This window comes from Armigeres subalbatus, chromosome 1, assembly GCF_024139115.2.
Source record: "Armigeres subalbatus isolate Guangzhou_Male chromosome 1, GZ_Asu_2, whole genome shotgun sequence".
Lineage (NCBI taxonomy): Eukaryota > Metazoa > Arthropoda > Insecta > Diptera > Culicidae > Armigeres > Armigeres subalbatus.
The window spans coordinates 243479315-243505620 of NC_085139.1; the positions used below are offsets into that span (position 1 = coordinate 243479315).

The window sequence follows — 26306 nt, forward strand, 5'->3', positions numbered from 1 at the left end:
TCACGTGTCTTTAGTGGGACCATTAAGCTCAATTATTAACTCCGATAAGCAGCTTGGGAACGGCATTCAGTAGCTCTTCACATGAAGCCCTTTGAGATGCAGTACCGTTTGGATAGACAGCCATACGAAAGTGTTTGTATGGCAGAAAGCACCTTCACAGTTTACCTCCTCCAGAAGTACTTCTTCTTTGCCTGACGAAACTACCAGATTCAGCTGATTCGAATCCTTCTCTATTCGCGTGACATTTCTGTCCACAGCAAGCACAGTGGGCTTTTATCCGCTGACACCAAGCTCCGCCAGACTGTCTTCAATTAGCGTTAGGAATGATCCATCGTCGAGGAATGTGAAGGTATCTAAGGACTGTTCATTAAAGAAAGTGGACACCTGTTTTTAAAGGAACATGTTTATTTTGAAGCAAATTCATAAGGTTGCTTTATATAAATGACAATTAACATACATATGAACGAATTCACGTGATTTTGAATATTTACTTCTCTTTTCTGAAGAATGCTCGACTTTTCTTTGACAGCTCATTAGATTCTGCACAACTTCTCCGTAACTTTTCGTGCCGCAGACCAAATTTTCTTGAAGCAGTCAACAGGGCTTGTTTCTCTCCCATCTACCTTATGATGCCGCGTAATTATTGCCCAGTATTTTTCGATAGGACGCAGATCAGGGCAGTTTGGTGGATTAGGCTTTTCGACAAAATCGACTTTTTTCTTCTTCAGCATCTCAACGTAGCAGAAACGTAGTGAGCGATGCCAGATCACCAAAACAATCCGCATGCTTCGTAGATGGTTAGAAGTCGTTTTTGATCATTATTTTCTTCAATTTTCACCGTTGTTTGTGAAATACGGAGTCACAGGAGCAAAGTGCCCATACCAAAACATTTTCCCCATTTTTTCGGTTCGGATATATCGCACGTCATCAGGCACATCTGCCCTCTGTTCAGCTTAAAAATGACCCTGAAGTGTACCTGTGTCCAGTTGGACGTACACACAAGTTTTTTTACTGTATACGGTAAAAATTTTCGACTTTCAAACAGCTGAACACTCAGTAATCAGTTCAGTAAAGTTTGGTTACTGAACGATCAAATTGAAGAAATACTCAGCTGTCAAAAATTACTGACTACTTCTCAATCAATACCGTAAATCGTACTTACAAATCATCGTCAGTTGTCATTTATTACAAACTTTTCGGTAGATTTTACTGGGAATGAAATGAATAAAAATTTGTTAATAAATGGAATAAAACACAACATATTTTTAATGAATTTTTATTATTTTTATTGGACACGTTAAGTTAGCAATACGTAACTTCTAGCTGAATTTTGTGAGTCTTGTCCTCGGGACTCTCGTCAGGGAATAGGAAGTTACGGCTGGTGGTCGATGGGAGTGGTGCTCGGGAGATCGTGGTTATCGCACCGACGAGATCGTCTTCCAAGCTACCATCGTGGTCGCCTTCACCGATCTGATTGTAGCGATTTTTGCTGTTCACCAGTTTACTGTTCTGCCGAATGCTAGGCTCGATCTCTTGGTCGACATCACTTACTAATGGGGCTGGATTTTGACCATCGGAAACAGCTGGCGAGTCCTGGACAGCGGAAGGTTTGGCTCGGTTCTTGAAGAATTTGCTGGACGCAGACGAGAAGGTTGTTACCTGCGGAGCAACAGTGGTAATTCGGTTCACTGCGGGGAACCCTGGCCGACGTTTGAAAAGGCTGCTCCGAGTTGTGGTTTCTACGAATAAAGGAAATCACAGATAATTGTTAGATTTAGAAGATAGTTCGAAATTAATTTTTGTAATTTGATCCGATATCCTATTGGTAACTAAAATGTAGGTTTTCGATAAACACTATGATGAAGACAAATTATGCAGCATGGATGTTAATGATGCAACATAAGGACCAGCTAGTCATATAGAACTCAATTAATTCAGGAACCGAACACGTGAGAAATTTCAGATATGTTTATCATGGACGTTTCAGAATAATAATAATGGAGCGTGGGTTCGATTCCCGCCTCGGAAAGGAGGAAACTTTTCGTGATCGAAAAATTCTCCACCGGTCACTGGGTGTTATGTGTCCCGCCACTGGGTGTTATGTGTCCTGTCCGTTGGCTAGGTGTTAAGTGTTCAGTCTGTACGACCTCTGGTCGAAGGCGGTGTTCCTGTCTTTTTTTTTTTTTTAATAATATGCATATGGAGCAAGTAAGTATTATGGTTTATAACGATTTTGGAGACAACGATTTACTTTTCAAGTATGCTATAAAACCATAATAGAATAATCAGTGTTACTAGGTATGAGTTAATATTAATTTTGCCACTTTTTAACTAACGATAGTTTTAGAGCATCATTATTGGTCGCGAGCATTTTAATCACCTGCGCAGCGTTGTCATTTTAGTTTCAATTTGGTTTCTGTGTTCCGTACCGGTAACGTTTGACAGTTAACAGTTTATCAAATAGCAGCGCTCATACCGCGCTACCAAATTTGGTGACCTGTCACTCGCGCTACTGTTATAGCAGCGCGTTTAGTCTGGTTGCTACTAATGTACTAATGTCTACTAATGTCAAGTAATGAAACTGCAAAGGGCATATAGTCTGAGCTACTGGCCCTTTCGAGCTTGACGCTCAAGCAAAAAGAAGAAGAAGAAGAAGAAACTGCAAACGAATAATACTCGCGCCCGGTAATCTTATAGGACAGTAAAACTAAACAGAATACAAACTTCTTGCCGCAGGTCATTGGTCTTATTATTGGTCGATTACGAAATAAACCGCAATTTCCCAACCTACCAGAGTTTATTTCACGTAAATAACTGTTACATGGTAATACTGTACTGTAATACTACTGTTACATGGGGCCCTCCTTAGCCGTGCGGCTACAAAGCAAGACCATGCTGAGGGTGGCTGGGTTTGATTCCCGGTGCCGGTCTAAGGAATTTCGGATTGGAAATTGTCTCGACTTCCCTGGGCATAAAAGTATCATCGTGCTTAGCCTCATGATATACGAATGCAAAAATGATAACCTGGCTTAGAAACCTCGCAGTTAATAACTGTGGAAGTGCTTAATGAACACTAAGCTGCGATGCGGCTCTGTCCCAGTGTGGGGATGTAATACCAATAAGAAGAAGAAGAAGAAGGTAATAGCAATGATTTTGAATGGATTCGAGATAGATTTACTCATTTTTGTTCAGTTCATTGAATTTGAACTGGTTTTGTATCGGATGTGGTTTGTACTCGAAATTGGTTTGGATCTTAGATTGTATTTGGATTTCGGTTGATTTGAATTGAGATTGCATTTGTTTTAGATTCGGATTGAATTTGGATTGGATTCTGATCTAATTTACATTTGATTTGTTTTGGATTTTGAATGCATTTGTATATCTTTTTAATGCTTTATTTGAGTAATTTTTCTTAGGTTCCTATAGTATCCTGTTTTTTTTTTTTGATTTGGCTTGAATTCAGATTAGATTGGATTAGTATTTCGATTTGCATTTGATTTGAATTGGATTGGTTTTGGATTGCATGAAGATAAGATTAGGGTTGGATTAAGATTGGATTTAGAATGTATTCCGGAAAATTTGTAATGGACTGGTTTTCGATTTGGCTCGGAGTTGAATTGTGTTTCGATTTGATTAGGATTGAATTAGGATTGGACATGATTTGGATTTAGATTGGAATTTGAATTGGATTTGGCTCTAATTAGGCTAGAATTTGGATTGAATTGGGATTGGATATGGCTTGGATCTTCGGTTAGGAACTTGGGATTGGGTTAGTTTTGGATTTAGATTAGATTAGATTAGAATTGGGATTGGATTAGTTTTGGATTGAGTGGAATTGGGATTGGGTTTTGATTGTATTTGGATTGAATTTGAATTAGATTGCTTTTGGATTTCATAAGGGTTAAATTAGGAATAGATTGAATATGGATTAAATGTAGTTTAGATTTGGATTGGGTGCGGATTAAATGGAATTTGGATTGGATAAGGCTTGGATTTTCGTTTGATTGCATGAGTTTAGATTTTATTTGAATTTTCTGAAATGAATTCATTATACAAAACAGAAATGGTACCGTTTTATCATGCAGATTTTTTGTTATACAGTTTTTGAAGGGTTATATTTGTATTTGACAACAAAAAATTACTTCCATATTCAGAATCTCATAGATTAGGTATAGTTTCAGTATTCAGTTTCTCAATATTTCAAGAGTATAGAAGGGGAACGATGTAATATACTTCTATATATGGCGTAATCTGAATAGGCTACAACAGCGGTTACCAACCTTTTTATTGAGAGGTACGCCTTCGAACTTCCGAGCCTCTTGGAAGGAGGCTTCCGAGCCTCTTGAAAGAAGGCTTGCAAGTCTCTTGAAAGAAGGCTTCCGAACCTCTTGAAAGGAGGCTTCCGAGTCTCTTGAAAGAAGGCTCCTGAGCAGGCATTGCAATATCATCTGAGCACAGGATATTATCTTTGCTTGTGCAAAGATATTATCCCTAATCAAAGAGCACTCTGGAAAGATATTATCATGTGAGCATTTGATGATGATCCTGATAGCCAGCGCGGTTCGGGGTTTGTTCATGTTGCGAGGGCGTTGCTACAACAAAAACAGTGAAAAAAATTTTCTCCAAGGCGAACATTGCACTTTGTTTACTGAGCAGATAGATAACTAAGATCGATATCCCAGCATATCATCAGTATCTTTGCTCTGAAGATCGAATGATGGGATAAATTGCAATGCCTGCTCCTGAGCCTCTTGAAAGGATGCTTCCAAGCCTCTTGAAAAGAGGTTTCCGAACCTCTTGAAAGGAGGCTTCCGAGCATCTTGAAAGGAGGCTTCCAAACCTCTTGCGGCTCTTGGTTATTTAGTCGAAAAGGATATTTGGCCGAAAAGGAGGCTTCCGAGCCTCTTGAAAGGAGGCTTCCGAGTCTTTTGAAAGGAGGATTTCGAGCCTCTTGAAAGGAGGCTTTCGAGCCTCTTGAAAGGATGCTTCCGAGCCTTTTGAAAATAGACTTCCGAGTCTCTTGAAAGGAGGCTTCCGAGCCTCCTGAAAGGTGGCTTCCGAGCCTCCTGAAAGGTGGCTTTCGAGTCTCTTGAAAAGAGGCTTCCGAGCCTCTTGGAAGGAGGTTTCCGAGCATCTTGAAAGAAGGTTTCCGAGCTTCTTGAATGGTGGCCTCCGAGCTTTTTGAAAGGAGGCTTCGGAATCTCTTGAAAGGCGAGGCTTCCGAGCCTCTTGAAAGGAGGCTTCCCAGCCTCTTGAAAGGAGGCTTCCGAGCCTCTTGAAAGGAGGCTTCCGAGCCTCTTGAAAGGAGGCTTCCGAGGCTCTTGAAAGGAGGCTTCCGAGCCTCTTGAAAGGAGGCTTCCGAGCCTCTTGAAAGGAGGCTTCCGAGCCTTTTGAAAATAGGCTTCCGAGTCTCTTGAAAGGAGGCTTCCGAGCCTCTTGAAAGAAGGCTTGCGAGTCTCTTGAAAGAAGGCTTCCGAACCTCTTGAAAAGAGGCTTCCGAGCCTCTTGGGAGAAGGCTTCCGAGTCTCTTGAAAGAAGGCTCCTGAGCCTCTTGAAAGGATGCTTCCAAACCTCTTGAAAAGAGGTTTCCGAGCCTTTTGGAAAAAGACTTCCGAGCCTCTTGAAAAGAGGTTTCCGAACCTCTTGAAAGGAGGCTTCCGAGCATCTTGAAAGGAGGCTTCCAAACCTCTTGCGGCTCTTGGTTATTTAGTCGAAAAGGATATTTGGCCGAATAGGACATTTGGCCGAAAAGGAGGCTTCTGAGCCTCTTGAAAGGAGGCTTCCGAGCCTTTTGAAAGGAGGATTTCGAGCCTCTTGAAAGGAGGCTTCCGAGCCTCTTGAAAATAGAATCCTGAGTCTCTTGAAAGGAGGCTTCCGAGCCTCCTGAAAGGTGGCTTTCGAGCCTCCTGAAAGGTGGCTTTCGAGTCTCTTGAAAAGAGGCTTCCGAGCCTCTTGGAAGGAGGTTTCCGAGCATCTTGAAAGAAGGTTTCCGAGCTTCTTGAATGGTGTCCTCCGAGCTTTTTGAAAGGAGGCTTCCGAGTTTCTTGAAAGGAGGCTTCCAAATCTCTTGAAAGGCGAGGCTTCCGAGCCTCTTGAAAGGAGGCTTCCGACCCTCTTGAAAGGAGGCTTCCGAACCTTTTGAAAGAAGGCTTCCGAGCTTCTTGAAAGGAGGCTTCCGATCCTTTTGAAAGGAGGCTTTCGAGCCTCTTGAAAGGAGGCTTTCGAGCCTCTTGAAAGGAGGCTTCCGAGTCTCTTGAAAGGAGGCTTCCGAGCCTTTTGAAAGGAGGCTTCCGAGGCTTTTGAAAGGAGGCTTTCGAGCCTCTTGAAAGGAGGCTTCCGAGCCTTTTGAAAATAGGCTTCGGAGCCTCTTGAAAGAAGGCTTGCGAGTCTCTTGAAAGAAGGCTTCCGAACCTCTTGAAAAGAGGCTTCCGAGTCTCTTGAAAGAAGGCTCCTGAGCCTTTCGAAAGGATGCTTCCAAGCCTCTTGAAAAGAGGTTTCCGAACCTCTTGAAAGGAGGCTTCCGAGCATCTTGAAAGGAGGCTTCCGAACCTCTTGCGGCTCTTGGTTATTTAGTCGTAAAGGATATTTGGCCAAATAGGACATTTGGCCGAAAAGGAGGCTTCCGAGCCTTTTGAAAGGAGGCTTCCGAGTCTCTTGAAAGGAGGCTTTCGAACTTCTTGAAAGGAGGCTTTCGAGCCTCTTGAAAGGAGGCTTTCGAGCCTCTTGAAAGGAGGCTTCCGAGCCTTTTGAAAATAGGCTTCCGACTCTCTTGAATGGAGGCTTCCGAGCCTCCTGAAAGGTGGCTTCCGAGCCTCCTGGAAGGTTGCTTTCGAGTCTCTTGAAAAGAGGATTCCAAGCCTCTTGAAAGGAGGTTTCCAAGCATCTTGAAAGGAGGTTTCCGAGATACTTGAATGGTGGCCTCCGAGCCTCTTGAAAGGAGGCTTCCGAGCCTCTTTGAAGAAGGCTTCCGAGCCTTTTGAAAGGAGGCTTCCGAGTTTCATGAAAGGAGGCTTCCAAATCTCTTGAAAGGAGGTTTCTGAACCTCTTGAAAGAACGCTTCCGAGCCTCTTCAAAGGAGGCTGCCGAGCCTTTTGAAAAAAGACTTCCGAGCCTCTTAGAAGGAGACTTCCGAGCCTCTTGGAAGGAGGCTTCCGAGCCTCTTGGAAGGAGGCTTCCGATTTCGATCCTCTTGAATGGAGGCTTCCGAGCCTCTTGAAAGAAGGCGTCCAAGCCTTTTGAAAGGAGGCTTCCAAGCCTTTTGAAATGAGGCTTCCGAGCCTTTTGAAAGGAGGCTTCCGAGCCTCTTGAAAGGAGGCTTTCGAGCCTCTTGAAAGGAGGAGGCTCTTGGTTATTTAGTCGTAAAGGATATTTGGCCAAATAGGACATTTGGCCGAAAAGGAGGCTTCCGAGCCTCCTGAAAGGTGGCTTTCGAGCCTCCTGAAAGGTGGCTTTCGAGTCTCTTGAAAAGAGGCTTCCGAGCCTCTTGGAAGGAGGTTTCCGAGCATCTTGAAAGAAGGTTCCCGAGCTTCTTGAATGGTGTCCTCCGAGCTTTTTGAAAGGGGGCTTCCGAGTTTCTTGAAAGGAGGCTTCCAAATCTCTTGAAAGGCGAGGCTTCCGAGCCTCTTGAAAGGAGGCTTCCGACCCTCTTGAAAGGAGGCTTCCGAACCTCTTGAAAGAAGGCTTCCGAGCTTCTTGAAAGGAGGCTTCCGATCCTTTTGAAAGGAGGCTTTCGAGCCTCTTGAAAGGAGGCTTTCGAGCCTCTTGAAAGGAGGCTTCCGAGCCTTTTGAAAATAGGCTTCCGAGTCTCTTGAAAGGAGGCTTCCGAGCCTCTTGAAAGGAGGCTTCCGAGGCTTTTGAAAGGAGGCTTTCGAACCTCTTGAAAGGAGGCTTCCGAGCCTCTTGGAAGGAGGCTTCCGAGCCTCTTGAAAGGAGCCTTCGAGCCTCTTGAAAGGAGGCTTCCGCGCCTCTTGAAAGAAGGCGTCCAAGCCTTTTGAAAGGAGGCTTCCAAGCCTTTTGAAATGAGGCTTCCGAGCCTTTTGAAAGGAGGCTTCCGAGCCTCTTGAAAGGAGGCTTTCGATCCTCTTGAATGGAGGCTTCCGAGCCTCTTGAAAGAAGGCGTCCAAGCCTTTTGAAAGGAGGCTTCCAAGCCTTTTGAAATGAGGCTTCCGAGTCTCTTGAAAGGAGGCTTCCGAGCCTCTTGAAAGGAGGCTTCCGAGGCTTTTGAAAGGAGGCTTTCGAGCCTCTTGAAAGGAGGCTTCCGAGCCTTTTGAAAATAGGCTTCCGAGTCTCTTGAAAGGAGGCTTCCGAGCCTCTTGAAAGGAGGCTTCCGAGGCTTTTGAAAGGAGGCTTCCGAGCGTTTTGAAAGGAGGCTTCCGAGCCTCTTGAAAGGAGGCTTCCGAGCCTCTTGAAAGGAGGCTTCCGAGCCTCTTGAAAGGAGGCTTTCGAGCCTCTTGAAAGCAGGCTTTCGAGCCTCTTGAAAGAAGGCTTTCGAGCCTCTTGAAAAGAGGCTTCCGAGCCTTTTGAAAATAGGCTTCCGGGTATCTCGAAAGGAGGCTTCCGAGCCTCCTGAAAGGTCGTTTCCGAGCCTCCTGGAAGGAGGCTTCCGAGCCTCTTTGAAGAAGGCTTCCGAGCCTTTTGAAAGGAGGCTTCCGAGCCTCTTGAAAGGAAGCTTCCGAGCCTCTTGAAAGGGGCTTTCGAGCCTTTTGAAAGGAGGCTTCCGAGCCTCTCGAAAGAAGGCTTCCAAGCCTTTTGAAAGGAGGCTTCCAAGCCTTTTGAAAGGAGGCTTCCGAGCCTTTTGAAAGGAGGCTTCCGAGCCTCTTGAAAGGAGGCTTCCGAGCTTCTTGAAAGTAGGCTTCCGAGCCTCTTGAAAGGTAGCTTTCGAGCCTTTTGAAAGGAGGTTTCCGAGCATCTTGAAAGGAGGTTTACGAGCCTCTTGAAAGGAAGCTTCCGAGCCTCTTGAAAGGAGGCTTCCGAGCTTCTTGAAAGTAGGCTTCTGAGCCTCTTGAAAGGTAGTTTTCGAGCCTTTTGAAAGGAGGTTTCCGAGCATCTTGAAAGGAGGCTTACGAGCCTCTTGAAAAGAAGCTTCCGAGCCTCTTGAAAGGAGGCTTCCGAGCCTTTTTTTATTGTCTTTATTAATGAGGTTTTCGGCCCTTGACCGGTTCACCTCATACTTCCGAGCCTCTTGAAAGGAGGCTTCCAAGCCTCCTGAAAGGTGGCTTTCGTGCCTCTTGAAATGAGGCTTCCGAGCATCTTGAAAGGAGGTTTCAGAGCATATTGAAAAGTGGCTTTCGAGCTTCTTGAAATGTGGCTTCCGAGCCTCTTAACGTTCCATGTTACAGAAACGACAGATATCATTCTGAATCTGGCCAATATTTTTCAAGCGATATCTGCTCGGGCAGTGTCCGGTTATTAGGCCAGTGAAGATGCAAAGAGCTCTCTTGCTGAGCTCCAAGAGGTTTTTGGTTACTTTAACATTGGGAATTATAAATCTCTTTGATTGAGCACACTTTTCGGCAACCAACCAGTTGGTCATCAACCTTTGTGCTTCCCAGGATTTCAATTCCATTTTTATAGTACATTATGATATACCGCAGAAAGGTTCTGGGCCAATAAACTGTGTGTTTGATCCTCGTTTTGCAAGCTCGTCTGCCTTTTCATTACCTTCAATGCCACAGTGTCCTGGAACCCAGTACAGATTTACGGAGTTCTCTTGGCACACTTTTCGCAATGAAAGAATGCAGTCCCAGACAAGTTTTGATGTACATTTAAAGCTACTCAATGCTTTGAGTGCCGCTTGACTATCTGTGAAGATACAAATATTTGCATATCTATATTTCTTCTCTACACAGATATTAGCACATTTCATTATAGCAAAAATCTGCGCTTGGAACACCGTTGGATAGTTTCCCATTGCCACTGAGATCGATATCCCAGGGCCGAAGATTCCTGCTCCCGTTTTTGTTCCTATTTTTTAGCCATCTGTGTAGAATTTTATGGAACCGTCCCGAACAGTGGGACCTCCGACTTCCCAGTCCATACGTGATGGCTCACGTATGTAATAAGGAATGTCATAGTTCTCCACAGGTTTCATCCAGTCTCCACTCATATTCATCACTGGCCCATATTGAAAATTTTGTGAGATACTCAAGTGGTCCACTAAATCGCCTGACTTGAATAACTTCAATCGTTTAAGTTTTTGCATATTCTTTTCCGCTTCTAACTGCACGAATTCATACAATGGTAGCAGATTTAGAATTGCATCTAACGATTTTGAAGGAGTGCTACGCATCGCTCCCGTTATAGCAATGGACACTAACCTTTGCAGTTTTGTCAGCTTCTTCTGTGCAGTAGCCTCTTTAGGAATCTTTAGAGCTTTTAGATCAAGTTTCCTTTTCCTAGTGAATGGTACAATTACAATTTTTGACGGATTAATGCTAAGGCCTTCCTGAATACACCACGATTGGGTAAAATTTAGAGCCCATTGCATTCTTTCAGAAATGATATTGCCGAATTTCCCCCTCACTATGATGACAATATCGTCAGCAAAGCCTACAACCTCGAAACCTTTTTCTTCTAAGTTTCCTAGAAGATCGTCTACAACTAAGGACCACATTAGTGGTGAGAGGACCCCTCTTTGAGGGCAACCTTTTGTTGCCCATACTGTAAGAGACGAACTTCCCAGCTCTGGAGAGATTTCTCTTTTTGCAAGCATGGTGTGAATCCATTTGATAATGTTCGTGTCGAAGTTTCTTTTCTTCATGGCACGATCCATTGACGAATAAGAAGCGTTATCGAAAGCTCCTTCAATGTCCAAGAAAGAACAAAGTGCTATTTCTTTTACCGAAAGCGCTTTTTCCATTTTAGATAACACTGAATGAAGTGCCGTAATCGTTGACTTACCGGACTGGTAAGCAAACTGGAACTTAGACAGTGGATGTTTAATCATGTAATTTGAGTTGATATAATCACTTTTCCATAGTTTTCAACAGAACTGATGAAAGACTAATGGGCCTGAATGATTTAGGATGCGTCTTATCTCGCTTTCCTACTTTTGGTATGAAAATAACTTTTACTTTCCTCCATGAAGATGGAATATAATTGAGTCTTAGACTTGCCTTGAAAATCTCAATTAACGGCGGAATCAGCACTGATTCTCCGTTTTGAAGCATTGCTGAAATTATTCCGTCCGGTCCGGCAGATTTATAAGGCTCAAAAGATCTCACTGTCTTAAAAGAATAATTACGAGACTCTCCTTGAAATGAGGTTTACGAGTCTTTTGAAAGGAGGCTTCCGAGCCTCTTGAAAGGAAACTTCCGAGTCTCTTGAAAGGAGACTTCCAAACCTCTTGAAAGAAGGCTTCCGAGCCTCCTGAAAGGTGGCTTTCGAGCCTCTTGAAAGGAGGTTTCAGAGCCTCTTGAAAAGTGGCTTTCGAGCATCTTGAAAGAAGGCTTCCGAGCCTCTTGAAAGGTTGCTTTCGAGCCACTTAAAAGGAAGCCAAGCCTCTTGAAAGAATAATTACGAGACTCTTGAAATGAGGTTTCCGAGCCTTTTGAAAGTTGGCTTCCGAGCCTCTTGAAAGGAGGCTTCCGAGCCTCTTGAAAGATGGCTTCCGAGCTTCTTGAAAGGAGGCTTCCGAGCCTCTTGAAAGGAGACTTCCGAGCGTCCTGAAAAAAGGCTTTCTAGACTCTTGAAAGAAGGCTTCCGAGTGACATTGTTGTCCGAGGTACCCCTGGAACCAACGAAGGTACCCTCAGGGGTACATGTACCCCAGGTTGAGAACCGCTGGGCTTCTTCTTCTTAGTGGCATTACATCCCCCATTGGGAAATTGCCGCTGCGCTGCTTACACGCAAAAAAATATTGCAGTTGAAACTACCATTCCGAGGGTAATTTTATGAATATGCACCGACGATTTTCAGCAGAAAACAAACCCGTTTGATTTTACCTTGTGAGCAGTAAAAATCAACTGTGGCCCATGCGGAACGTCGTCACAAGAACTGAAACAGTGGTGAATTTAGTGTTAGTGTAGTGTGCATTCAGCACTGTCACAGTTATGCCTGCCTTCGTAACTTGGCCAACCGCAAAATCAAACGCACAAAACGAGAATATTTTAACTCTCAACTTAGTGCTGATCTTCCTGCAAAGCAGTTGTGGAAAAACATTAAACGATTGGGCTTGAAACAAACGAACACTCATGTAGGTGGAGGTGACATAACTGCTGACTCCCTGAATATGTTTTTTGCAGCACACTTCCCGCCCCTTAGTTTCAATCAAAGTGAAGATGTTGAAACACAATCAAAGTTTTCATTTAGATGTGTAACTAGTGATGAAGTTTTAGCTGAGTTCGCCACTGCCTCATGCGATGCTGTAGGAAACGACTTTATTCCATTGAATGTTTTAAAAATTTCTTTAGGTGTCACTCTTACTTACATTACTGATATTTTCAATTGCTGCATTACATCATCCGAATTTTCTGTCGATTGGAAAATTGCTAAAGTTATTCCAATTAGTAAGATTGATAATCCATGTATCGAAAAAGATTATCGTCCAATAAGCATCCTTTGCGCTCTTTCTAAAGTTTTTGAGTCAGTACTTTCTAAACAACTGAATGAATATTTAATCCGAAATAACCTGCTATGCGCTTTCCAATCGGGGTATCGGAAGGCATGTAGTACAGTGACTGCACTGATTAATATTGAAAATGACATAAGGGAAGCATTAGATAAAAAATGATCACTATCCTTACGCTCTCAGATTTTAGTAAGGCATTTGATTCTATTAACCGCCGACGATTATGTGAAAAGTTGAAACACAATTTCCACTTAGACCATTTCTCCTCAAGTTTAATTCTATCCTATCTTTCCAATCGGTTGCAGTATGTCGACTACAATAATCATCAATCCGAAATTATTGCAGTCCAAACTGGGGTACCACAAGGCTGAATACTCGGTCCATTACTCTTCTCGATGTTTATAAACGACTTACCATTGAGTTTATCTTTCTGTAAATTTCACCTATATGCGGGTGATTGTCAGCTGTACATCTCCGGAGAACCTAGCACCGCACCTGAAATCGTTTGTCGGATGAACTCAGATGTTCAAAATATTTTAGAGTGGTGTGAACAAAATGGACTGATTCTTAACGTGAAAAAAACACAGACTATAATTTTTCACACTAAACGTGCAACCTTACCTTTTGTTCCTCTAATTAAAGTTGGAAACGATTTCATCACGTATTCTAATGTGGTTAAAAATCTTGGCATTCTTATGGATTCAAATTTAAATTGGACAAACCAGACAAACGCTGTTTCCAGTAAAGTCTACAACGCCTTGCACTCCCTACTTTTGCTGCGGCATTGTACTCCTCAACACATCAGGATTCAACTTGCCAAGTCACTTTTAGTACCTCTATTCGATTATGGAGACATATTGTTTGGTCTTGTATCAAAGGCAAATCTCAAAAAACTAAACCAGGCTTTCAATGCAGTTGTAAGATACGCATACAATCTAAAAAAATATGACCACATATCTGCCTATAAGAAGTCTTTACTTGGTTGTGATTTTGTGAATCATCTTAAGCTAAGAACATGCATCCAAACATATAAAATTATAAATGACCTCCCAATTTACCTCCGAAACTTCTTCCAGGTTGCCCGCTCTTCTTTAGCATTACTACTTATTGTTCCAAGAGCCTTTCTAATAATTTGAGAGATTCTTTTCATACCCGTGCTGTCAAAATTTGGAACGAATTACCTCGTAATCATAGAAGCGGAATGATATTTGTCTCTTTCAAACGAAATATGAGCATTCACTTCAATTCCCAATAGTACTTTGGTATGAAATTACTTATTTTATTGTGTTAGAAAATAGTACATAGTTGCGTAAGCTTTGAAAACTGTTATGTGGTTATTTATGCGATTATAAAGATTATATAGATATATAAAAATAAATATATAAACTTTTAAAGTTATAAACCACGAGATTTCTAATACAAGTTACCATTTTTTTTAAATCCTTATTCAGATTGCTATCAGAAATTTATTTATTTTTATTTATTTATTTATTTACTAGACTTCGATTTAAAAAGTCGTACAGACAGATATCATTACTAACTAATCTTATTTCTAAACATACATTTCGACAAACATACATTTTGAAATCGAAATTTAAAAAGACTTCATTGAAACGTCGACAACACACATCTAACGGATTATTCTGCCCAAATAGAGTGCGATGCATAGGTAAACGAAGAAAATCGGTTTGGCGAGTCGTTCTGGCGGGGACGCACAGTGCTGCCAATGTATGGAGCTATGGGACAAAAATCATAACTTACATTCTACCCGTTTTAACTCGATGGTGTCTTTGGGAAAATTGTTGTAAACTAGTTTTTCTACTATTTGCATTATTGACCTATGTTAAACTGATAATTACGTAAGTGGCGTAAACGCCAAATTTCATAACATATAATATGCTTCCGTATAATCGAGATCCATTCGGAAAAATTGTCACTAATGATAAAAACTACTATTTGTGTAATTGACATATGTTGAACAGATAATTGCATAAATGCCGTAACGGCCAGATTTCACAATATGCCTCAAATAATCGGGATCTTTTCAGCCAGCTCTCATATTTTTACTATAGAATCATAATTTTTTCCTGTTATACGCTTTTCCCGATTTGCGCTTGAGCTACTTGATATATTGGCCGCAAATGCTAGCTCCTCAGGTTCATAATTATTGATGAGGTCTTCACACGTCGTTTTTTGGTTTTATGTGAACATTCCTGAAACGATTTTTGAGGTCTTCCCTTCGCGATGTTGAATGAAGACTCGGCAATTCCTTCAATATTTTTAATCGGATTGATTTGAGGAAGATTTACCAACGAAGACAATCAGCGAGAGTTTTGCTTCTCGAATTTCTCGGATGATCGAAAGCTCTTTGACCGTTTTTGATCAATTCTCAAACAAAAGAATTTGCAAAACTGCCTTAGCTCATTCTCGAACTTCTCGGAGAAATCATCTGGGTTATATAAACCAGACAGAAACTTCAACACATGAGCTTTTCGTTGGGACGGGTCAACTGAAAGCCACTGTTTGTATATATCCATGTTATTAAGCGCAAGAGTATCACCTAGAAAATCGTTAACAACTATTAATAGAGCAAATAAGAGCAGCTGGAATCACTTCCATTCTCTTAAGAATGCTTTAAGTGAGATCTGGTGCGATTTTCAGAGATGTGTTTTGATGTACTTTTTTTAAAGAGCTGTTTGAAGTTATAGATTATTTCTTCCTATATAACTTCATGCGCCTGACTTGGAAGCTTTGCTTATCACAATGATCGAAATATATTCAACCGAACGCATTGAATTGGATTTCACATACTTGTATTTACGCTTTCCATATCGATTGTCACAGTGAAAGGTACCGCTCGAAACTTAGGTAATGAAAAAGATGCTTTTTACCAACAGGTAATAAATCACCCACTTTCAGCGATGGAAATGTTCACAAACACGAGATGTTTTGATCGTCCCAGTGACCTCACGAAGATACTAAAGCGCATACAGCATATTTGAAACATATGTTAATATCATGGCCTACTTGATTCGACTAAATACGAGAGTCGATTTTCCCATTTTTGTCCAAGGGACAAAGCACTGTGGGACGTTCAGATTAATGCTGTTCAAAAGCATCGGGCAATCAACGTTGTCACACAGTATGTCGAACAAGAACAGGCGTTGAAGCAATGTTCTCCTGCTAGTCAAAGTCGGCAAATTAACAAGAATGCAGCGATTTTCGTAGGGTGGCAGTCGAATAGGATCATTCCACGGCAGCAAGCGAAGGGCATATCGAATAAAGTTGCGTTGTATTCGTTCGATTCGCTCGATTTGCACCGCATGATAAGGCGCCCATACGAGCACACCATATTCTAATATGCTGCGTACCAGAGCACAGTAGAGCGTCTTTAGACAGTACACATCTTCAAACTGCTGGGTATTCCGTTTGATGAAACCAAGCACCGTGTACGCCTTGGCGGTCGTTGATGCTATCTGCTGGGTAAAGTTAAGCTTATCATCCAGCAGAACGCCGAGATCCTTGATAGTGTTTACGCGGGCGATGCTTTCTGTACATCCCATTTTTGCATTCGTTTATCATGAGGGAAACACGATGATAATTTTATGCCCAGGGATGGTCAGCATGGTCTTGCTTTATAGCCGCGCATCTTACCGCTAGGCTAAGGAGGGCACCGCTGGGCTATAAGAATGATAGCACGATGGTTGATCACAGTTATGAATGTGTAGTGTAGAGGTGTTGCAAATTAATCGATTACGCACACGCGTCAGTATATCATCGGCCTGAGTCAGTCTATTGACCAGATTTGTATCGAAAGGTTGTGTATTGCTTACGTTTAAAATTTGTTTTATGTTTCTATTCGGCTGGTTGGGGCACGTATGCGACACATTCGTGTACAGCATATATAACTTAATATAACTTTGACTCACACAATCTTTCCGATTGCGTTCAGCTTGATGACCCAAAAGGACACAATAAACATGGTGCTAATACCACAAACAACAGATATGGAAACTCGAACAAAATTACGAGCAAAATATGTGTTGAAACTTAAAGGTGCAGCCCAATCAGGTTGTAAGCAAATATGACGTAGGGCTACGTGCTGTGTCAAATGGGAGGCAAAGACCACTGATTCCCTTTAATGTTTATTAGTCACAACGTGGTTGTGTTTCGTATACTTATAGTCCAGATGGCTAGCGCTTCAGTTAGGAAGTGCTAACCGTAGTAGAGGGTCGAGGTGCAACACTTGTCTTGGGCTAAATTTTTAAGTAAGAAGGTTAAGGTTGGTAAGTATGCAACGGCTCATTTGTCGGTGGAAGTAGAAAAATAGATTTTATATACACAAACACATGACTATTTTCTATTTCCTCGTGACCGGGGAGCTAATGCTGAATATTGATTCAATGCAACCTGTGCATATGAATAAAAATATGGAAAACTGTTTATGAAATTATTGCTAAATTGCATAAAAATCTTGCACACTCTGGTTGGGTGTACAATCAAAGACAATCGAGCTGTAATTGGTTCTACTGGCAGTTACATTCGATGAAGAAAATAGTATTTCGGCTCACGATTTTTTTTTTCAATCTTCCAACCATTATATCTATCGCGTTGAATAGCTGAATATGCTGATCAAAGTTATCTTGCTAGCCAGCTAGAGAATTTAATTATGTACGACCAAGCGGCAGACACTTTCTCTATGTACATCGATCTGTCGAGTGCAGTTCAAACGGTTCAATCAAACTAACAACACGCCCATTTTCTGGATTAGCATGTGCATGTTTTCACTGCCCTTACACCAACTTCATTTTAATTGGACACTATGAGCTCGGCTACTAGCATGGGCAACTCCAACATCAAAGCTAGTAAAATATATTTTCGACGTTTATAGTTGGCGAGGATCACCCCTGCTGACGGTGCACTTGAGAGTGGCCGCTGATGAGCTTCTGGGGTTGACTGCAAATCACATCAACAGAGTAAAACACTCGGTCAAACATGTGATTGTTTCGGACTTGCCGACCTGTTCGGTGCGTTTGGCGGTGCTTTGCTTGCCCTCTCTACGTTTTCAAGCACCTGTAACGGCCATAACAACCAAACAGCGAAGAGCACTCCTGAGGCTAATCAGCATAAGTTTACTGTAAGAGTGCTTTTACTATGCTCGACCCATCGGCCATGAGCGGATAATAAAGTTTAGTTTCGAAGAACGACATCTATTTTCCATGAGGCTTGGTGTATTATGACGATGGAATATGTTGTTACCAATCTGCAGGGCCACTTTCTTTTTTCATTACAGTTTTTATGCAGTTCAGTGTTACGACAACCGATGACTTGGAGTGAAAAATTGAAAACCGTTGTTCAAATAAGTAAGGGAGTTCTCTGCTTTGAAGAATTATACTTACGAACTAAATTATATACCCCTACATAATTATTTGTTATAACAAATCGAAACCAGTGTTGATAATATAACTCAACATGTCATGATCATGTTTACATTAAAAATGCTATGTGGAAAAAAACTAAACAAAATGTTAATATTCTTGTGATTGATTCACTCTCGAATGTTGTTGCTATCAAGTCATGAATTAAAACAACAAAACAAAAACAGTATCTTGTTTTCCCACGTTGAACATCCATCTTACACACCGAACGCCTTTCCCTTGGTGGTAATTTGCCCCGTTTAGCACTCCGCCGGACAAATAATCGTTCCATTTTCTCACATATAATGGGTACCGACTGCGTGCACTGTCGTGCGCGTCGGATGGTTCGAGCTCAGATGGGACTGGTTTGGGTTGGGCTTCCAGTTCTCGAATGGAACCGATATTCATGTTCGAAGCCCACGGCATATATCGAAGGCAAAACTTGCCCAAAACATGCTTCCACCGTTGTAATTGCACTGACAGTGCGTCATTCGATTGCGCAACTTTATTTGCGGAGAAAAATCTGCGTCGCACACTCTTTTGCTGACGCGTTACAAACAGTGACGAAGGCTGCGCGGAATGAGACTGACTGTTCAATAAATTAATCACCTTAAGAGCAGCAGTAACCTACCTACCTAATAGTTTAGCTGTGTGACACACATCCGCACTGAGAAGGCATGCCACAATCGAAATCTGTATGTGAAAGTCTTACAGTAAGAGTGAATGGAATTTTCTCGACTTTAAACTCATAAATGAATAATTTAGAAAAATGCGATGTCGTTGATTTTAGTCACAATAAAGAACTTCTTTGCCTACCAAAAGTCTGATTGTTTAGTAACGATGGCATATTGCTGAAATTTACAGCATCTGTTTAATAATGGGAGAAACTACTGCTCGAATACTATGAATAATGGACATCACTAGCTGCAATCTCGCTTGTAGTGTATAGCACTAGCGAGGTTGCACGCACATGCTATGATGGGGGACTACTACTACATCCAATGCGTGTATGTACATTTATTTTGAATGTCCAATTCTTGAAGCCGGCCAACGCACTTGCAACCGAACCGCACCTCATCCCCCGTTGCAACGGTTTATTTTCTTTTCCTCCGCTAGGCGTACGAATTGCATCTCCAAATAAAGTATACGAATCTATGCGACCAGATGCGAACGAGGAAACGCCTCGAAGCCTTAATCGAAGGCCCGAACGTCACCGCATGCATTCTCCAGCCACAGACAAACAGATTTATCATCGATGCATTCTGATAAACATTGTTGAAGGGGAGCAAGGTGAAACCATCGAGCTCTGTGTACGTTTGCCTGTGGTTAAATGTTTCATCATGCAATTTTTTGTTATATAGTTTTTGAAGGATTACAGGTTTACCTCGATTATATGGACCCTCGTTTATATGGACCTCGATTATATGGACTTCGATTATATGGACTTTTACCTCGATTATATGGACATTTTTTCCTCATTTATTTTTCGTGTCTAGAGGTTTTAAATACCGTTGAATATTCTACGTCATATTTTACATTGATTCTATATTTATTAAGTACACTGACCCCACAATAATGGGTCACACATAATATGGGTCATTTCCATTTGATCAACATGCAAAATAGAGTGACTAATAATTGTTACAAAGTGACCCATATATTATATTGGGACAAAGAAAGCCAGGAAGACGTGTTTCAAAAGTTACTATATGATGAAACGCACATTGAATCATATGATTGGCGATAGATTGATTTACCATTGTTGCAAATTTCTTTCCTTTTTGTATTTTATTAATCATCAACTACCACGGCAGTCCTTACAAAAAGGTGTGGAATGATAACGAGTATTTTAGGTGATCTCTGTTATATGGAAACTTGAGTGAATTGACAGTCTGAGAAGCGAGTGATGAGATGTCCGTATTAAGTGTTAGATCTTCGCTAACAAACCATTTTCTGCCCTTGGTACGTGGAGTGTAGGGAATGGAATTGAACGAGAGGCGGATGGCGCATTAACATCCAGCAAATTTGACAGCATGTTTTTTAGCAGTTTTCCCAGAAAACTGGAAAAGCTTATTTCAATGGCTATACTACAAAGTATCGAACCTGGCATTATTTTTTTGGACGAAATGAATTATTATTTAAACTGTAAGAAACTGAAAAATCAACAGTCTTTACATTCAAATACATGTTATTAAATATCCCGGTATTTATATTTGTTCGACTCAAGGTTTGGGATTATTCTGATGTGTACAGGAGCAAGATAATTTGAGTATCTGGAAAAGTTAACAGTTCTCAAATGATTTGGTTAAAGAAGGTTACAATGTTGCTCTTTAATTATTTAAATCGTATTTATGATGAATTTTAATTGATTGATTTAAGACGATATAAATATAATGAAGAATGTGCTCAGTTTTTTTTTTTTTAATTACGTAAACTTTGGTAACGATGTTCAGTTTATCATTCCATTGTTCAGTCAGAAGTACTGCCAATAACAAAAGCGTTGGGGAAACGCGAAAGAACCTCCCAACAAAATTGTAGTGTAGGGTGAAATAATGGACTCTTAGTAGCGGATAAACATATTTCCAAAAAAGAAAACTTTCGAAAAACTTTAGTTTGAGCTTTAAATTTGTAAAGCTTGTTTTTTTCAGCCACGCCGTTCGCATTTTTGAGTACGATATGTAGGCTCCAAAAGAAGTCTTCCTGGCATCAGCGTTGTCTTCGGAGGAAATGGACCGATGGAAAATAAAATCAATAAAATTTACCCGGTTTTAATAGATCGCAGGACATTTTAGTTTTAAACTCGTCGGAAAGTACGATCCTTCTTAAAGACAAGCCTCCCGAATAATCCTAATATTAGCACGCACAACGCACAACTATTATTTTCATTAACAGCATGCGTTGAATAATAAAATGACAGTTGTGCACTACTTTCGTATTGAGAGGGTGTCCTTGAAAACGCGAGTAGATTTAAATTTAGGTTAAGGGAGCTTGTCTTTAGCATAGGAACAAAGTCCAAAATATTTACAACAATTTATTTTGAAATGGGATTACAGGAGGCTTATCTTCAACATACAAACATAGTCCAAAATATTTACAACAGGTTCTAACAGGTGTAGGTGCAAACGGCACTAGAGAAAATGGCACTGATAGATGGATAGACCCTCTTATTTACATGAATTTAAATTCTTAGTAAGAATACCCATCAAACGCAACTTGTTGCAAACAGATCGGCCAAAGATGAGTGCCGGAAAAGACTATCTCTACGCGTTTTTGTATAACAAAATGGTATAGCCGCCAGACATTCTAAATACTCACGCTCTCTAATGGACGTGTACAATACACATGTGGAGGATATTGAGAAATGGATTGCGAGTGATTTGACTTTGCGTCCAATTTGGGAATCTCGACTTGTCTAGTAGCCGCTAGGTTGCGAAGGCCGAGAGGTCCTCTGTAGCTTAGTTGGTTAAAGCACCAGTCTAGCGTACTGTAGGGTCAAGGGTTCGAGTCCCATCGAGGAAAGTGGTTACCCAATACATTTTCCAAATCAATATCTTCCACATAACGTAAATATTCACATATGAGTTTTCATAAGATTGTAAATTAACGTCCAAGTCGGGTGGTTTAATCCCGGAAATAGGCAATTACCTTTGATTGAACTAAAAAATGTATTTTAGCCATAACGTCTGAGCCCATAGGCAGATCCGGCCATTTCAATAGCAGACAATAGTACTACTCTCGAATTCAATTTGTTGGATCGAATAAGGATAAGTTCAATTTTAAGCGAAAACATAGCTTCTCGGACGCATAGTATTTGCTTTGAAAATAAAACAGGTATGCACTGTAGTTAGAATTCGTGGCTAAGTATATTATTGTGTACACATTAGGCTAGGCGAAGTCTTCATTATTAACGTAACCTTAGAATGGTGTGCAAGTCAGCTGAAAACGGTTAAGTTCTTTAAAAATTCAACAAATACTGAATCATCATGATATGGGTCAAAACATGCGGATTAGACTGTAATGCAGAAAATTGATATTTTTGTATTGTATTAAGACAAATTTAATCTTTGAACACAAATTTTGAGAAAAAATGTTGTCTTGATTATATGGAAAATTGATTGCAGATATGTTCCGATTTTATCACGTTCCGAATTTGTCACGCCCGATTTTATCACGCTCCGATTTTGTCAACAAAATTATTCCGTTTTTATCAAAGCATTAGTCATAAGAGAGCTTTAATCCATATCAATTATTTATCATTTTGACAGATATGATTGACCACAACAGTAAGGCCGTCTTCAGTGTCTCGTACTTGACGGCCTTACTGTTGAGGTCGAAATACATATCTGCCAAGGTACAATAAGTGGGAATTCAATGGGATTGTATAAGTCGTCTTATGACAAGTGAAGACATTCCACTAAAGCGCAAGATAATTTTCTAAGAAAATTCAATAATTTTTTAGAGATTTAGCTTTTAAAATTAAATAACTTGGTTAGTGTCTGTTGTATTTATAGTATTTCAAGCACTAGCGGTAAGAAAAGCCGTAACTGACAAGACAAGGCTTCTTCACCGACTTCTCCTCAACGAAATAAAAGAGACAAGATGCGGGTTTGTTTGCACTTTATTACTTGAGGACGAATGATTACATTGTTATCTGGCGTAAAAAACGAAAATCGTTGAGAAACTTTTTCAGATGTTCTAGTTGTTCAGTTTGGACTGTTCTGAGTAATATCCTCGAGTGCATTAGGAAATATGTCTACAAACAAAATCTCCTAAGCTGGGATTTATGTCCAAAAATATCTATGATCATAAGACATAAATTGATCGAGTTTTGAATTAACGTAAACTATTTCAGGGTCTTCAAAACGCTCTGGAGTTCAGAACATGGATATACCGATCAACCAAGCCTTGGACGACGTATTCTTGCATCGTTGAACATCTTAGCAGGTACATTGCCGATAAGATTTCACTGATTACTTTCACGCAACTATAGGCCTTTTAGTTTCTCCAAAACATCCTTGAGTTCAAATCAGTTCAGATCATGCGATCTACCAGATCAACCGCCCTGGACGATGTATCCATGCATCGTTGAACAGCAGATCCATTTAGCGATAGTATTTCACTCATTATTTTCACAAGCTACCACAGGCCTTTTCGGTTGTTCAAAAAGTCCTTGAATACAGAACATGTGATCTAGTTGCTCAACCAAGTCCTGAATGATGTACCTGTCCAAGCAGCACAAATTGTTTCACTACTAAATATTTCACTGTGTTGCAACTATTCGGAAAGAAACAACCTTTGCGTAAGGGCATCAAATATATATCCTCTCTGCAATCAAAAAGCGCAAGAGGTGGAGGCTACAGGAAACATCCTTCGATTGCAATAAAATTGCAATAATGTTGTAAAATACTACAGCGGAAAAAGTATAAAAAAATATAAACACCATTCAACACTTCGAAGGACTGCATGTTAATCTCACATAAAAACCATACGATTATGAAGTTTTGTACTGGTTTCCTGGTACTTGATTGCAACATCACAAGGAAAAAATGAGTTTCCAAACGTTGAACGATGCTAAATTAAACATGAAGACACACCAACTTATCTGCAACTTAATTTAAACAAACAATTAAATTTTGAAAGACGATTGAAGTTACATGGAGAAAATATACAACCTAATGATTTTGTTTCGTGTTTGCAACATGAAGTGCAGTATTTTTGGTTGTTTGTTTCAAATATCAAACACGTACTGCATTGCAATTTTAATGAAACATTTATCACAATTCGAACGTTTGTGACATCTTGATCCAACTTTTTCGTGCTTTGATGTTTTTCCTATGCCTTTATGGAACTGAATTGAATAGAAACAAGGTGCTTTCAGAAGGATGATGCGTATGCATTACTGTGTATCGCTAAACGTCCCAGCAGGTCGTCGAGCCGATAGAATAGTACTATTACTTTTAGTACTACAAGTCTTTCCTGTTCCCTAAAATGTCATGGAGTTGCGAACATGTGATCTACCCGTTCAACCAAGTCCCAAATGATATATCAGTGTATAACATCACGAAATTCCAGCAGTTCTATCGAACTGGTAGGATTTAACTAAATTATTTTACAAGCTACAGTGGACCCCCATGAGTTGATGTTCTAAGACTCGATATCGAATCGTTGAAACAAATGATGCCATACTAAAATATTTCCACGATTACTTTGATAGTTTTTCGAACAATTTTCCAAGAACTTCTGTTCCACATCTCAATACCTACTTTATTACATCTCTTCAAAACGTCATGAATCTCAGATCATTTCACTACCGAATTTTCAAAACGGCTTTGACCTGATCCAACTTATGAATGATGTTAGATATGATACTTAGTGAAACCATGTAACGAGAGGTCGTTTCATGTTTATTTTTTCATTCAATGTTACTCGTAATATCCGTTATTTATTTAAATTAATTTAGTAATTTCACAATATGTTGAACCAGCCTAGAGCACAAATTCAAAATTCACTGCAATAGCGTTCATTTCCGTTCATGAGCGACACTGCAAGAAGCGCAAACAAAATTGGTTATACTCTACATTAATTCCTACTGACGTTGTGAGCGGCCGTGGAATTAATGGATCAATCAAGGTAACTCATTTTGCACTCACCGCATCAAAACAACGGCGGTATAATGCATATTTCTATTCATGTGTGTTGACAGAACATGTCTACGGTGGCGCGATCTGTTCATTTCATAGCGGCAGTTTTTGCTTATTGATTGGTCCATTGCCCATAAAATGGATCAAATCTGCCGGGTGGCTTGTAGCACATGCTATCGCCCGCGTGCATCGACCGACCTGTGGGAATCCTTTCAGGATGCGTTGACCTTTGGCGTTTTCTTTCCATAAGATTTTTGAACAGCGAGATGGATGATTGAAGTGTTTGTAGAGACGCAAACATGCGCGAATATGATTATTTAGAGCGCGAGAGTATTTTCGGAATCACGAAATTATCTTCGTGATGTCCGGTGATGCAATTTATAATTTGGCGGTTAATCTGAGGATTCCCAGTTGATCAAGTTCACTTGAACTGATCCGTGGAAGAGGCAGGAGGCCCAAAGTTCTCGCTGGTGTCTTGTAATATGCCCATGATCACATAGTTGACGTATAAGCCAAAATGACCAAAACACACTTTTTTGCGGATATGGATTCTTCGTACGATTATACATATGCTCCATGAAAAATATTCATGTTTTGTCGGAAACATTCGAGTTATGGCGATAATTGTTTTTGAAAATATGGTCATTTGATCGCATAAGTTGACGTACCTCCATTACCTCCTGCAATATGGAGCAAAAACTCCGTCTCATATTTTTCGACATTCACAATTCACCAATTAGGCAAAACATAGGTTTTATTTTTACTTTGTCGTATTTCAGGACAACTTTATGATTTGGGCGTAACTGATTTTGTAATCAAAATTAAAGCAAGCATTTCTTGTGAAATCCACGGTATAATCCGACAAAATAAGCTTTCATCCATCGAGGTGTAGCTCTTGAGATAAATGTTAACATTATTTTGAATCAATAAAATAATGTTTGTTTGCTAAATATTGTCAAAATTCAAAAAATAAGACAATCGCGATCATTCAAAAGATAATATAAAAAAGAATGAAACTAATAATTGTAACGCAGTGATTAGCTATTTGTGTCCACTTTTTTAGAAGCTCATCAAAATTGCACTGTATGGGATCACACTTATCTGAACTCTATTCCTCCTCTAAAGTGTAGTAATTTATGGATATTTTCGTTACAGCTTGATAATATTGGTATGTATATTTGAGACATACTTACCGGAAGGATCCTAATAGATTCCACGGCTGTTAGTTTAGTTTTAACAATGAAATTCTTATTCATGTTTTCATTACCTTACCCGGACAGAACTGAATTATAAAACATAATATGGATTTTGAAAGATTCAAAAGAGCAGGCAAAATATCAACAAAAAACGCAACGAAGTGTTATTTAAATATCAAGATAGTTCGAGATATTAATCACTTCTTCCAAATACCATTAACTTATAACCTCATGATATTTCAGAACAAATTTATATATTGTCGACTGATATTTTGTGCTTTTATATCCTAATATAAATCAGACCCATATCTCATTTTGCAATCTAATCACGATTGATTTACTTCTAATCCTCGTCTACTGGGTGTTTTAAAATAGGATTGGAACCTATTTTGCTTTAAATTTGGTTGAACGAGAACTTTGGCCAATACAATTTTCACGGAAAGAGCTATCCGAAAATCTTTTCCGAAACTTGAACTTTTCAAAG

At 40.3% G+C, this 26306-nt stretch overlaps 1 pseudogene; it reads right to left on the minus strand.

Annotated features, from left to right (window-relative positions):
• Positions 1–26306, minus strand: part of LOC134206239 (mucin-5AC-like) — a 111116-nt pseudogene that overhangs the window by 692 nt on the left and 84118 nt on the right.